The sequence below is a fragment of the Somniosus microcephalus genome, chromosome 1, assembly GCF_052327205.1.
Source record: "Somniosus microcephalus isolate GS21.2 chromosome 1, FLI_Smic_1.0, whole genome shotgun sequence".
NCBI classification, from domain to species: Eukaryota; Metazoa; Chordata; class Chondrichthyes; order Squaliformes; family Somniosidae; genus Somniosus; species Somniosus microcephalus.
Genome location: NC_140987.1, coordinates 82946477 through 82960252, shown reverse-complemented (window position 1 = coordinate 82960252; position 13776 = coordinate 82946477). Strand labels below are relative to the sequence as shown.

The following is a 13776-nucleotide window of genomic DNA, read 5'->3' as shown; positions in this document are numbered from 1 at the left end:
AGGGTCAGCGAAAGCCGGCAGAATGCGCTGGACACTGCGCTGGTTTTTGCCAAGGTGAAGTTACGCTCAAGTTTCTGTGCAAACTCAGTGGAATAAACACGAACATAAAATATCCCATGAATCAGTGCAGTGAAGCAGCGTAATCAATCGTAATCTATTGGTGACTGGAACTGGGCATTCTCCAGCATCACAAGGGAGTGAACCATTATTTGAAGGGGCTGCTCCTCGATTTTTGGTTGCACTTCAGTCCCACGCTTCTGATCTTCGGTCACCCGGTGCGGAGGGGAGCGGGCAGGTCGGAGGACCTCCTCGTAGGACTGCTCCTGGGCCTGGCCAAAGTGGCCATTAATAGGTCCAGGCAGCGGGCGGTCGAGCGGGGCCGTCCAGCCCAATTGCCTGCCTCTCTTCCACGGCTATGTTTGCACCTGGGTGGCCCTGGAGATGGAGCACGCGGTGTCCGCCGGCACATTTGAGGCCTTCCGAGACCGGTGGGTGCCGCGGGGACTGGATTGCATCATCACCCCGGCAAACCAAATTTTAATTTAACTTGTGTGATCATTGACCCAGATGATAAACTATGTCAAAATGGTAACATGCCAACTCAATCTTCCATCTCATTATTTTATCATTTTTAATCTTTCCAAAATGTTTAACATCAAACATAAAGGACACAGATTTTTGATCAGTTACCAACGTGAAATGTCGCCCCGATAAATAATGTCTCCATTTACGCAATGCTTCTACTATTGCGTATGCCTCTTTTTCTATTGAGGAATGCCTTTTTTCACTATTATTCAAAGTACGTGAGAAAAAGGCCACAGGTCTTCCATTTTGGTTCAAAGTAGCCCCAATTGCAAAATCCGAAGCATCCGTCTCAATCACAAAGGGAACCTGCTCATCAATGGAATGCACAACTGCTCCTAAAATATCCTTTTTAAAATTCTCAAAACATGTCCTGGCCTCCCATGATAGAGGATATGTCATAACCCGAATAAGAGGCCGGATCTTCTGTGAAAAATTTGCAATCCAATTAGAATAATAAGAAAACAGTCCAACAACTCGTTGCAAAGCCTTAGAATTAGTAGGACAAGGTAAATCGATCAATGGTCGCAGACGTTCTGGATCTGGTTTAATCTTATTTCCCGAAATAATATATCCCAATAGATTTACCTCAGTAGTCGAAAAGATACATTTCTCTTTGTTAAAAGTTAAACCAACTTTTTCCGCAGCTTGAAGGAATCTTTTTAAATTAGAATCATGCTCCATCCTTGATTTGCCACACACTGTGATGTCATCTAAGTATGAAAAGGTGTCAGAGAGGGAGTTATCACTTATAAAAGCATCCATTGCCCGTTGAAAACAAGCAACACCATTAGTAACACCAAATGGTATTCGGCAAAACTGATACAGCTTTCCACCAGCCTCAAAGGCCGTATATGGTTGATCCTTCTTAACAATAGGAATCTGATGATAAGCACTCTTTAAATCAATAGTGCTAAAAACTTTGTACTGAGATACTTTATTGATAAGCTCGTCAATCTTAGGCAAAGGGTACGCGTCTAATTGAGTATACCTATTAATAGTTTGGGAATAGTCTATCACCATTCGTTTCTTGTGTCTCTCATTAGTCGTGACAACTACCTGTGCTCGCCAAGGCGAACAACTAGGTTCAATGATTCCTTCCAATAAGAGACGTTGAACTTCAGAATTAATAAATTCTCTATCCTGACTACTATATCTTCTTGACTTGGTAGCAATTGGCTTACAATCCGACATCAAATTGGAAAAAAGTGATAATGGAGGAATAGATAAAGAGGTTAATCCACAAATAGATAAAGGTGGCTTAGTCCCTCCAAATGAAAGACTAAGAGACTCGTGTAACTGAAGCACATCATGTCCAATCAAAATATCCGCACAGAGATTAGGCAAAACAGATAGGCGTATATCAGTATACGTATTACCCAGAAGAACCATTTTCACAAAGCAACAACCAGCTATTTGTGAAGTAAGGGTCGTCTGAGCCATACACACCTGATACGTAACAGGCGAAATTTTCAAATGCTTCTCCTTCGCAAACTGAAGACTTATAAAACTCTCAGTACTGCCCGTATCTATAAGGGCCTTCACTTCCAACCCATTAACTTGAGCCGTAACTATAGCTTTGTTTAGGCCATGAGCAAATGCAGCAGAAATTGATGCAATAAACGCCCTATCTAAAGGCTGAATAGTCACAGAAGAGGTAGTGGAGGAAAACCCTCCCACACCAGGAGAAGGGAAGGTAATTGAACCTGATGATTTGCACACACGTGCATAATGACCTCTCTTGCCGCATTTACTACACACAGCCTCCCGAGCAGGACACTTCAGACGAGGGTGCCGGATATTCCCACAAAAATAACACTTCTGAATCCTAGAGGCAACGGCCGCCGAAGTAGAAACTGTTTCAAAATCTGGTAAACCACTCCCATTAAGTCCACATAATTCCTTTTCATCCGAAACTGCCGAAACCATAGTCGCAGGCCGATTAAAAAGAGCATAAGAATCCGAACTTCTCTGAGCCACATCCAATGTAGAAGCTTGCTCAAAAGCACTTTTAAGATCCAGAGTCTTATTTTCTAACAACCGCTGACGAATTGATCTAGACAGTAATCCATTAATAAAAGCATCCCGTACCGATTCGTCCTTATATTAAGTTAATAAATTGAAATAAAGAATAGATTTGCCTTCCAAAGCTAGGCTTTATTAACTTTAAAATCTGCAGCATATCTTTCCACATCCAGTCCCAACTAAGCTAGAAAAGGACTGAATTTAAGGTAGCCACAACACATCATGTGATCATCAACTACCAATGAGATTACAACACATATCCCAAGGCAGTTAACAAACAACGAATCACAATACTTTTACTAATCAAGGAATAATCACCACATTTTGTTAAGTTTTATTTAAAGTTTTATTAAGTTACAGTTAATTTACAGTTCATTTGGTTCAATAAAAAGAGGACAAGGGAGTGAGATTAGCAGGAAATGAGCCATTCTTTAATTGCCTGATTTCATGCTCTTGATCTTACTTCTACATCGGCTTCAATTGACTGCTTTGATCTGCCCTTGATACATAAGACCTGTGGCCAGCAGTCAATTGAAGCCACACAGGTGTGGCCCGCTCTGCTGTAATTGACTGAATTTAGACTAATTTAAACTGAATTTAAAGTAATTACAACAGCAGCGGGAGAAGCACAACAGGGCCTGGCTTCAATTGACGGCTGGTCACTGCAGGTACAGGTGATTATCGCTGGATTCATGTGACCAAGGGTGCCTGTGCGCCTGAGAATCTGGGTGCAATGTGATGAACACACCTGAATGAGTGCAATCTGTGGAAACTCGGCAAGTCGACCTAGGGACGTGGCCAGTTTTGTGGGCGGGGCCTGCTTCGGGCGAATGGACTTTTGAACCAATGTAAAAGATCTCGGATACTCGGGCGTAACGTGTTTATGGGCGCAACTCACTTACCCGGAAAATTCCATGGTCTTTTGCACGATTTGTGTTCGAGCTGACCGGTTGTTCCAATTAAATAGGTTAGGGAGGACCAGGGGTCACAAGTTGAAGTTGTATAAGGCCAGTTTTAGGTTAAATGTCAGGAGGTGGTTCTTTTCCCAGAGAATAGTGGACCTCTGGAACAGGCTGCCGTCTCGTGTGGTGGACGCTGATTCGCTGACTTCCTTCAAATGAAAGCTGGACCTGTTTCTGGCTGGGGTGGAGATCCCCTCGTACAAAAGGTAGGTACTGCAGGGAATTCAGGGACTAGTTTTGATCACCTGGGGGTGGTGGTGGTCAGAGAGGAATTTCCCAGATTTTTCCCCCCAAATTGGCCTGTGTTTTTTATCTAGTTTTTCGCCTCTCCCAGGAGATCACATGGTTCTTGGGTGGGGTGGAGATTGTATATATTGTGATACACATGGTATCACAATTGTGTGGGACAGGCTAGATGGACCAGAGAGTCTTTTCCTGTCCGTCATTGTTTGTGTGTTCGTGTTTCACTTTATTCCTCCTGGATTCCGCTGTTAGGGCGGAAATCATGTGGAAACATGACCCCGAGGAGTTTTTGAGTCTGAGGAATACCAGAAACTTGCCTGCCGATTACTAGAGTTGGAAACGGGTTTGTCAGAAATTTGTTTGCTTTGCTCGTAGTCCGTGCTGGACTTGCTTCTCACTGCCTGTGGGACTGAGACCCACAGGATACTTTTGCTCCCACCCTCAGGTGCAGGTATGGCATTCCCTATGGGAAACTCCAACCTTCCATTATCATGCAGGAGGAGCACAGGTTGGAGGAAAGATGAGTCGGGCAGCATTTAAGGAGGATGGATCCCTCTCCACTTGGAATATACAGCAACACAGGTCCTATGGGGACCTTATAGTGAGGAAATGTGTATTAGAAGAGTGAGCTTCACCAAAGAGGCAATAGGGTCATACTTTCACTTACTGCATGAGGACCTGCAGCCACGGTCATCTGGCACAGGCTCATCTCAGGCAGCCGTGGGTAATCTCTGTAATATTGGACAGGGGCTGTCTGGCCGAGTATTCATCAGGTGACGGATGTACTTTACAGGAGAACTGGGGAATTCATCTAGTTTGGTGGTGTGTAGGATACTGTAGAGAGGGTACACAGCGGCTGGACCTGGGGGAGAGCAGCGACTGGCGAGGTATAAAAGCGGCGGCGGCGAGGCGAGGCCCGACCACAGCGGTTGGACCTGGGGGAGAGCAGCGACCGGCGAGGTATAAAAGTGGCGGCGGCGAGGCCCGACCACAGCGGCTGGACCTGGGGGAGAGCAGCGACCGGCGAGGTATAAAAGCGGCGGCGGCGAGGCGAGGCCAACTCAGCAGTGGGGAGAAAGGTAAAAAGTAATCAAAGTGTGACGTCACCAGGGAGCAGGTAAGTGATTGGTTGGTGAGTATTTCTCTATTTTTTAAACTTTAACTCTGTGGTTTATAGTTGCTAAGGTCTTTCTGGTGTAGCGGGGACTGTTGGTAAACCATACAAGTGCCCTAGTGTATATATTTAATTGGTGGTATTGAATTAATTTAAATTAATTAAAGGGTAAGTCATGTCAGGACAGCCCAGCCCCATGTTATGCTCCTCTTGCTCGATGTGGGAATTCAGGGACGCTGCCTGTGTCCCTGACGACCATGTGTGCCAGAAATGTATCCAGCCGCAGCTACTAGTAGACCGCATTGCGGCGCTGGAGCTGCGGATGGATGAGTTTTGGAGCATTCCCGATGCTGAGAGGGTCGTGAATAACATGTTTAGTGAGTTGGTCACACTGCAGGTAAGGGCTGCACAGGCAGAAGGGAAATGGGTGACCATCAGGCGGAGCAGTAGAAGCAGGCAGGTAGTGCAGGGGACTCCTGTGGCCATCCCCCTCTCAAACAGGTATACCGATTTGGATACTGTTGAGGGGGATGACTTACCAGAGGAAGGCAGCAGCAGCCAACTTCCTGGCACCAGGGGTGCTTCTGCTGCTCAGGAAGGGAGGAAAAAGATCGGGAGAGCAATAGTGGTAGGGGATTCTATCATAAGGGGAACAGATAGGCGTTTCTGTGGCCGTAGACGTGACTCCAGGATGGCTTGTTGCCTCCCTGGTGCCAGGGTCAAGGATGTCACTGAACGGCTGCAGGGCACTCTGAAGGGGGAGGGTGAACAGTCAGAGGTCGTGGTTCACATTGGGACCAATGACATGGGTAGGAAGAGGGATGAGGTCCTGCAGCAAGAATTTAGGGAGCTAGGTAGCAGATTAAAGAGCAGGACCTCAAAGGTTGTAATCTCTGGATTACTCCCGGTGCCACGTGCTAGTCAGTATAGGAATAGGAGGATAGAGCAGATGAATGCGTGGCTAAAGAGTTGGTGCAGGAGGGAGGGCTTTAGTTTCCTGGATCACTGGGCCTGCTTCTGGGGAAGGTGGGACTTGTACAAGTCGGACGGGTTGCACCTGAACCAGAACGGGACAAATGTCCTTGCGGGGAGGTTTGTTAGCACTGTTCGGGGGGGTTTAAACTAACTTGGCAGGGGGATGGGATACAGAGTGGAGCTATAGTAGGGGGTGATGTACAGCCAAATATAGAGGAAAAAATAAGTCAGACTGGAAGGCAGAGCAAATATGTAACGGCACAAGGGAGTAGGGCAAGGCTAAATGGCATTTATTTTAATGCAAGGAGTCTTATGAATAAGGTGGATGAACTGAAGTTGTTGATGAACACATGGGAGTATGATATTGTTGCTATCACGGAGACATGGTTGAGGGAGGGCAAGACTGGCAGCTCAATATTCCGGGGTATAGAATCTTCAGGCGAGACAGAGGGGGGGGGGCGTAAAAGAGGAGGGGGTGTCGCAATATTAATTAAGGAGACAATTACTGCTGTAAGGAGGGATGATATATTAACAGGTTCCTCTAATGAGGCCATATGGGTTGAACTTAAAAACAAAAAGGGGGCTAGCACTTTGCTGGGAGTGTACTATAGGCCCCCAAACAGCCAGGGGGAGATAGAGGAACAAATATGTAGGCAAATCTCAGAGAAGTGTGCAAATAATAGGGTAATTATAGTGGGGGATTTCAACTTCCCCAATATTAACTGGGATAGTCAGAGTGTGAAAGGCTTAGAGGGTGCAGAATTCTTAAAGTGCATCCAGGAGAGCATTTTGAGCCAGCATGTAGAAAGTCCTACAAGAGAGGGGGCGGTACTGGACCTAATTCTAGGGAATGTGGCCGGGCAAGTGGTAGAAGTGTTAGTAGGTGAGCACTTTGGTGACAGTGACCATAATTCGGTGAGATTTAAGGTAGTCATGGAAAAGGACAAGGATGGACCGGAAATAAAGGTTCTAAATTGGGGGAAGACCGATTTTAATATGATAAGGCAGGATCTGGCCAATGTGGACTGGGATCAGCTACTTGAAGGAAAATCCACATCGGAGCAATGGGAGTCTTTCAGAAAGGAAATTGAGAGAGTACAATGGCAACATGTTCCCGTAAAGGTCAAGGGTGGGACCAACAAGCCCAGGGAACCTTGGATGTCAAGGGATATACGAGAATAGATTAGGAAAGAAAGGGGGGCTTTTGGCAGATACAAAGGACTAAAGACAGAGGAAGCCCTAGAGGAGTATAAAAAGTGCAGGGGGATACTTAAAAAAGAAATTAGGAGAGCGAGGAGGGGCCATGAAATAACACTGGCGAGCAAAATAAAGGAAAATCCTAAGGTGTTTTATAAGTATATTAAGGGCAAGAGGATAACTAGGGAAAGAGTAGGGCCCATTAGGGAACAAAGTGGCAAGCTGTGTGTAGAGCCAGAGGATGTAGGTGGGGTTTTAAATTAATTTTTTGCATCTTTGTTCACTATGGAGAAGGACGATGTGGACATAGAAATCGGGCAGGGGGACTGTGATATACTTGAACATATTAGCATCGAGAGGGAGGAGGTACTAGCGGTTTTAGCAGGCTTAAAAGTGGATAAATCCCCAGGCCCGGACGAGATGTATCCCAGGCTACTATGTGAGGCAAAGGAGGAGATTGCAGGGGCTCTGACACAAATTTTCAGAACCTCTCTGGCCACAGGGGATGTGCCAGAGGACTGGAGAACAGCTAACATAGTACCATTATTCAAGAAGGGTAGTAGGGATAAACCAGGGAATTACAGGCCGGTGAGCCTAACATCAGTGGTAGGGACATTATTGGAAAAAATTCTGAGGGACAGAATTAGTCTCCAATTGGAGAGGCAAGGATTAATTAGGGATAGCCAGCATGGCTTTGTCAAGGGAAGATCATGTCTGACCAATTTGATTGAATTTTTCAGGGGGTGACTAGGTGTGTGGATGAGGGCAGTGCAGTGGATGTGGTTTACATGGATTTCAGTAAGGCTTTTGATAAAGTCCTGCATAGGAGACTGGTCAGGAAGGTAAGAGCCCATGGGATCCAGGGTGCCTTGACACATTGGATCCAAAACTGGCTTAGTGGCAGAAGGCAGAGGGTGATGGTCGAAGGTTGTTTTTGTGACTGGAAGCCTGTGTCCAGTGGGGTACCGCAGGGATCGGTGCTGGGTCCCTTGCTGTTTGTGGTCTACATTAATGATTTGGATGTGAATGTAAAAGGTATGATCAGTAAGTTCGCAGATGACACGAAAATTGGTGGGGTGGTAAATAGCGAGGAGGGAAGCCTCAGGCTACAGGACGATATAGATGGGTTGGTCAGATGGGCGGAACAGTGGCAAATGGAATTTAACCCTGAAAAGTGTGAGGTGATGCATTTTGGATGGACTAACAAGGCAAGGGAATACACAATGAATGGTAAGACCCTAGGAAAGACAGAGGATCAGCAGGACCTTGGTGTGCATGTACATAGATCCCTGAAGGCAGCAGAACAGGTGGATAAGGTGGTTAAAAAGGCATATGGGATACTTGCCTTCATTAGCCGAGGCATAGAATATAAGGGCAGGGAGGTTATGATGGAGCTGTACAAAATGCTGGTAAGGCCACAGCTGGAGTACTGTGTGCAGTTCTGGTCGCCACACTATAGGAAGGATGTGATTGCTTTGGAGAGGGTGCAGAGGAGATTTACCAGGATGTTACCTGGGCTGGAGCGCTTCAGCTATGAAGAAAGACTGGACAGGCTGGGGTTGTTTTCCTTGGAGCAGAGAAGGCTGAGGGGGGACCTGATTGAGGTATACAAAATTATGAGGGGTATAGATAAGGTAGATAGAAAGGAACTTTTCCCCTTAGTAGAGGGGTCAATAACAAGGGGGCATAGATTCAAGGTAAGGGGCAGGAGGTTTAGAGGGGATTTGAGGAAAAACTTTTTCACCCAGAGGGTGGTTGGAATCTGGAACTCACTGCCTGAAAGGGTGGTAGAGGCAGGAACCCTCACAACATTCAAGAAGCATTTGGATGAGCACTTGAAATGCCATAGCATACAAGGCTACGGACCAAGTGCTGGAAAATGGGATTAGATTGGACAGGGCTTGATGGCCGGCGTGGACGCGATGGGCTGAAGGGCCTCTTTCTGTGCTGTATAACTCTATGACTCTATGACTCTATGGGATAGGGGACAGAAGATGTGGGAAATGGAGTATGGGATGGGGGAAAGGGGGCATTGGGTAGGGAACAGAGGTTATGGGATAGGACTGTGGGGGAAGAGTGGTGAAGTGGGAATAATTGGATAGCTTTTTCAAAGAATCGACACAGGCATTCTGTGCTGAATGCTATGATACTATTCTATGAGTTTCCTTCTCCTGTTGCTCCTCCTCCTCTTCCTCACCATCATTTTCCTTACTGTCTACCCCCTGTTGCTATGATGGATCTCTAGGAAGGGAGGGTAGAAGCTAAGAATGAGTGAGCATTACCCCCTTGGGATTAAGGAGACAGAGAAGGCTGTGGAAGCTTGTGGCTGAGTGGTGCTTCACAGGACTGTCATGGTGACTGTGTAGGAGTGCACCCACTAACCTGCCACTGGCATTGTCCCACCAATCTCGTTATCAGCCACAGCAAGAAAAGAGTTCCTCCTGACCATAGGAACAGGAGTAGGCCACTGAGCCCCTCGAGCCTGTTCCGCCATTCAATGAGATCATGGCTGATCTGCCACCTAACTCCATATACCCGCCTTTGGCCCATATCCCTTAATACATTTAGTTAACAAAAAGCTAGCAATCTCCGATTTAAAATTAACAATTGATCTAGCATCAATTACTGTTTGCGGAACATAAGAACATAAGAAGTAGGAGCAGGAGTAGGCCATACGGCCCCTCGGGCTTGCTCCGCCATTCAATAGGATCATGGCTGATCCAAATCTAGACTCACGTCCACTTCCCTGCCCTCTCCCCGTAACCCCTAATTCCCTTATCTGCTAGGAAACTGTCTATCTCCATTTTAAATTTATTTAATGTTGCAGCTTCCGCAGCTCTTTGGGGTAGCAAATTCCATAGATTTACTACCCTCTGAGTGAAGAAGTTTCTCCTCATCTCAGTTTTGAAAGGGCAGCCCCTTATTCTTAGATTATGCCCCCTAGTTCTAGTCTCACCCATCAGTGGAAACATCCTCACCGCATCCACCCGATCAAGCCCCCTCACAATCTTATATGTTTCGATAAGATCGCCTCTCATTCTTCTGAACTCCAATGAGTAGAGTCCCAACCTACTCAACCTTTCCTCATACGTCAACCCCCTCATCTCCGGAATCAACTGAGTGAACCTTCTCTGAACTGCCTCGAGAGCAAGTATATCTTTTCTTAAATATGGAAACCAAAACTGCACGCAGTATTCCAGGTGTGGCCTCACCAATACCCTGTATAACTGCAGCAAGACTTCCCTGTTTTTATACTCCATCCCCCTTGCAATAGAAGCCAAGATTCCATTGGCCTTCCTGATCACCTGCTGCACCTGCATACTAACTTTTTGTGTTTCATGCACCAGGACCCCCAGATCCCTTTGTACTGTAGCACTTTGCAGTTTCTCTCCATTTAGATAATAACTTGCTCTTTGATTTTTTCTGCCAAAGTGCATAACCTCACACTTTCCAACATTATATTGCATCTGCCAAATCTCTGCCCACTCACTTAGCCTGTCTATGTCCTTTTGCAGGTTTTTTATGTCCTCCGCACTCACTGCTTTCCCTCCCATCTTTGTATCGTCGGCAAACTTGGATATGTTGCACTCGGTACCTTCCTCCAAATCGTTAATATAGTTTGTAAAGAGTTGGGGTCCCAGCACTGACCCCTGCGGAACACCACTAGTTACTGATTGCCAGCCCGAGAATGAACCATTTATCCCAACTCTTTGTTTTCTGTTTGATAGCCAATCTTCCACCCATGCCAGTATATTACCCCCAATCCCGTGATTTCTTATCTTGATCAGTAATCTTTTGTGTGGAACCTTGTCAAATGCCTTTTGGAAGTCCAAATACACTACATCCACTGGTTCCCCTTTATCCACCCTGTATGTTACATCCTCAAAGAATTTGAGCAAATTTGTCAAACATGACTTCCCCTTCATAAAACCATGCTGACTCTGTCCTATTAAATTATGTTTATCCAAATGCTCTGTTACTGTTTCCTTAATAATGGACTCCAACATTTTGCCAACCACAGATGTTAGGCTAACTGGTCTATAGTTTCCAGCTTTTTGTCTACTTCCCTTCTTAAATAAGAGTGTTACATTAGCAGTTTTCCAATCTGCTGGGACCTTTCCTGAGTCCAGGGAGTTCTGGAAAATAATCACCAATGCATCCACAATCCCTACCGCCACTTCTCTCAAGACCCTAGGATGTAGGCCATCAGGTCCGAGGGATTTATCCGCCTTAAGTCCCATTATTTTACTGAGTACCATCTCCTTAGTGATTTTAATCGTGTTTAGCTCCTCCCCCCCGATTGCCCCCTGTTTGTCCAGTGTTGGGATATTTTTAGTGTCCTCTACTGTAAAGACTGATACAAAATATTTGTTCAGCGTCTTTGCCATCTCCATGTTCCCCACCACTAGTTTCCCGGTCCCATCCTCTAAGGGACCAACGTTCACTTTAGCCACCCTTTTTCTTTTTATATAGCTGTAGAAACTCTTGCTATCTGTTTTTATATTTTTTGCTAGTTTACTTTCATAACCTATCTTCCCTTTCTTAATTAATCTTTTAGTTATTGTTTGCTGGCTTTTAAATGCTTCCCAATCTTCTATCCTCCCACTAGATTTGGCTACTTTATATGCCCTTGTTTTCAGTCGGATACTATCCTTTATTACTTTACTAAGCCACGGATGGCTGTCTTTTCTTTTATTCCCCTTTTTCCTCAGTGGAATATATTTATCTTGAAAGATGTGAAATATCCCCTTGAATGTAGACCACTGCTCTTGTACCGTCTTACACTTTAATCTGTTTTCCCAGTCCACTTTAGTCAATTCTACTCTCATACCTTCATAGTCTCCTTTATTTAAGCTCAGTACGCTGGTTTGAGGTCCAACTCTCTCATCCTCAAACTGAATTTGGAATTCAACCATATTATGGTCACTCATTCCAAGGGGATCCTTTACTAGGACATTTTTTTATTAATCCTGTCTCATTACACAGGACCAGATCTAAGATTGCCTGCCCCCTGGTTGGTTCAGTTACATACTGCTCTAATACACTCTATGGACTCTTCCTCTAGGCTGCCATGCTCAATTTGATTAGCCCAGTCAATATGAAAGTTAAAATCCCCCATGATTATAGCTGTTCCCTTATTACAAGCCCCAACTATTTCCTGATTTATACTCTGACCAACAGAGTTGCAACTGTTAGGAGGCCTATAGACCATGCCCACTAGTGACTTTTCCCCCTTATTATTCCTTATCTCCACCCAAACTATTTCACTATCCTGATCCTTTGACCCAATATCATTTCTGACTATTGCAGTGATTCCATCCTTGATTAACATAGCAACCCCACCTCCCATTCCTTCCTGTCTGTCCTTCCTAATTGTCAAATACCCTTGTATGTTTAGTTCCCAGTCATGATTATCTTGCAGCCATGTTTCTGTAATGGCCACCAGATCATACCCATGTGTAGTTATTTGTACCGTCAACTCGTCAATTTTGTTACGAATGCTGCATGCATTCAGATAAAGAACTTTCAAATATGTTTTCTGACAATTTATTCCTGCTTTTACCCCTTTTACTACTTTACTACTTTACCTTTATCATTATACATTCTGTCCCTTCCTGACACGCTCTGGTTTTTAATTCTCCCACTGTTACCTTGCTCTATTGCCTTCTCCGCTGTCATTTTTATTTTTCGCTCTCTAAAGAGAGTTCCAAACTTCTACCCCGCTTTGTGTGTAGAAATGTTTCCTAATTTCACTCCTAAAATGACTGGCTCTAATTTTTAGACTATGCCCCCTAGTCCTAGAATCCCCAACCAGTGGAAATAGTTTCTCTCTATCTACCCTATCAGTTCCCCGTAATATCTTGAAAACTTCGATCAGGTCACTCCTTTAACCTTCTAAATTCTAGGGAATACAACCCTAATTTGTGTAATCTCTCCTGGTAACTTAACCCTTGAAGTCCGGGTATCATTCTGGTAAACCTACGCTGCACTCCCTCCAAGGTCAATATATCCTCCCTCAGGTGTGGTGCCCAGAACTGCTCACAGTACTCCAGGTGTGGTCTAACCAAGGTTTTGTATAGTTGCAGCATAACTTTTACCGCCTTGTATTCTAGTCCTCTAGATATAAAGGCCACCATTCCATTAACCTTTTAAATTATTTTCTGTACCTGTTCATGACATTTTAATGATCTATGTAAAGGATCAGCCATGATCATGTTGAATGGCGGAGCAGGCTCGAAGGACCAAATGGCCTACTCCTGCTTCTATTTTTCTATGTTTCTATGTTTCTACCTGGATCCCTAAGTCTCTTTGGGCCTTCACTGTTTTTAGATTTTCACCATTTAGAAAGTACCCTGTTCTATCCTTTTTAGGTCCAAAGTGGATGACCTCACATTTGCCTAAATTGAAATCTATTTGCCACAGTTTTGTCCATTCACTTAATCTGTCGATATCCTTTTGTAATTTTATGCTTTCATCTACACTGCCTACAATGCCGCCTATCTTTGTGTTATCAGCAAATTTGGATATATGACTTTTTATGCCATCATCTAAGTCGTTAATAAATATTGTGAATCATTGAGGCTCCAACACAAATCCCTGTCGGACACCGCTAGTCACATCCTGCCAATTTGAGTACCTGCCCATTATCCCTACTGCCTGTCTCCTGCCGCTCAGCCA

At 44.9% G+C, this 13776-nt stretch overlaps 1 protein-coding gene across 3 annotated transcripts in view; it reads right to left on the bottom strand.

Moving 5' to 3' along the window:
- Nucleotides 1-13776, bottom strand: part of rassf6 (Ras association domain family member 6) — a 75521-nt gene that overhangs the window by 40195 nt on the left and 21550 nt on the right. Inside the window, exon 2 of one of the 3 annotated variants that reach the window (XM_085983755.1) lies at nt 1171-1295. The exons of the other annotated variants lie outside the window; for them this stretch is intronic. The gene's annotated coding sequence lies outside the window, so the exon portion shown is untranslated. The remainder of the gene's footprint in view (nt 1-1170; nt 1296-13776) is intronic. 3 annotated transcript variants of the gene reach the window in all.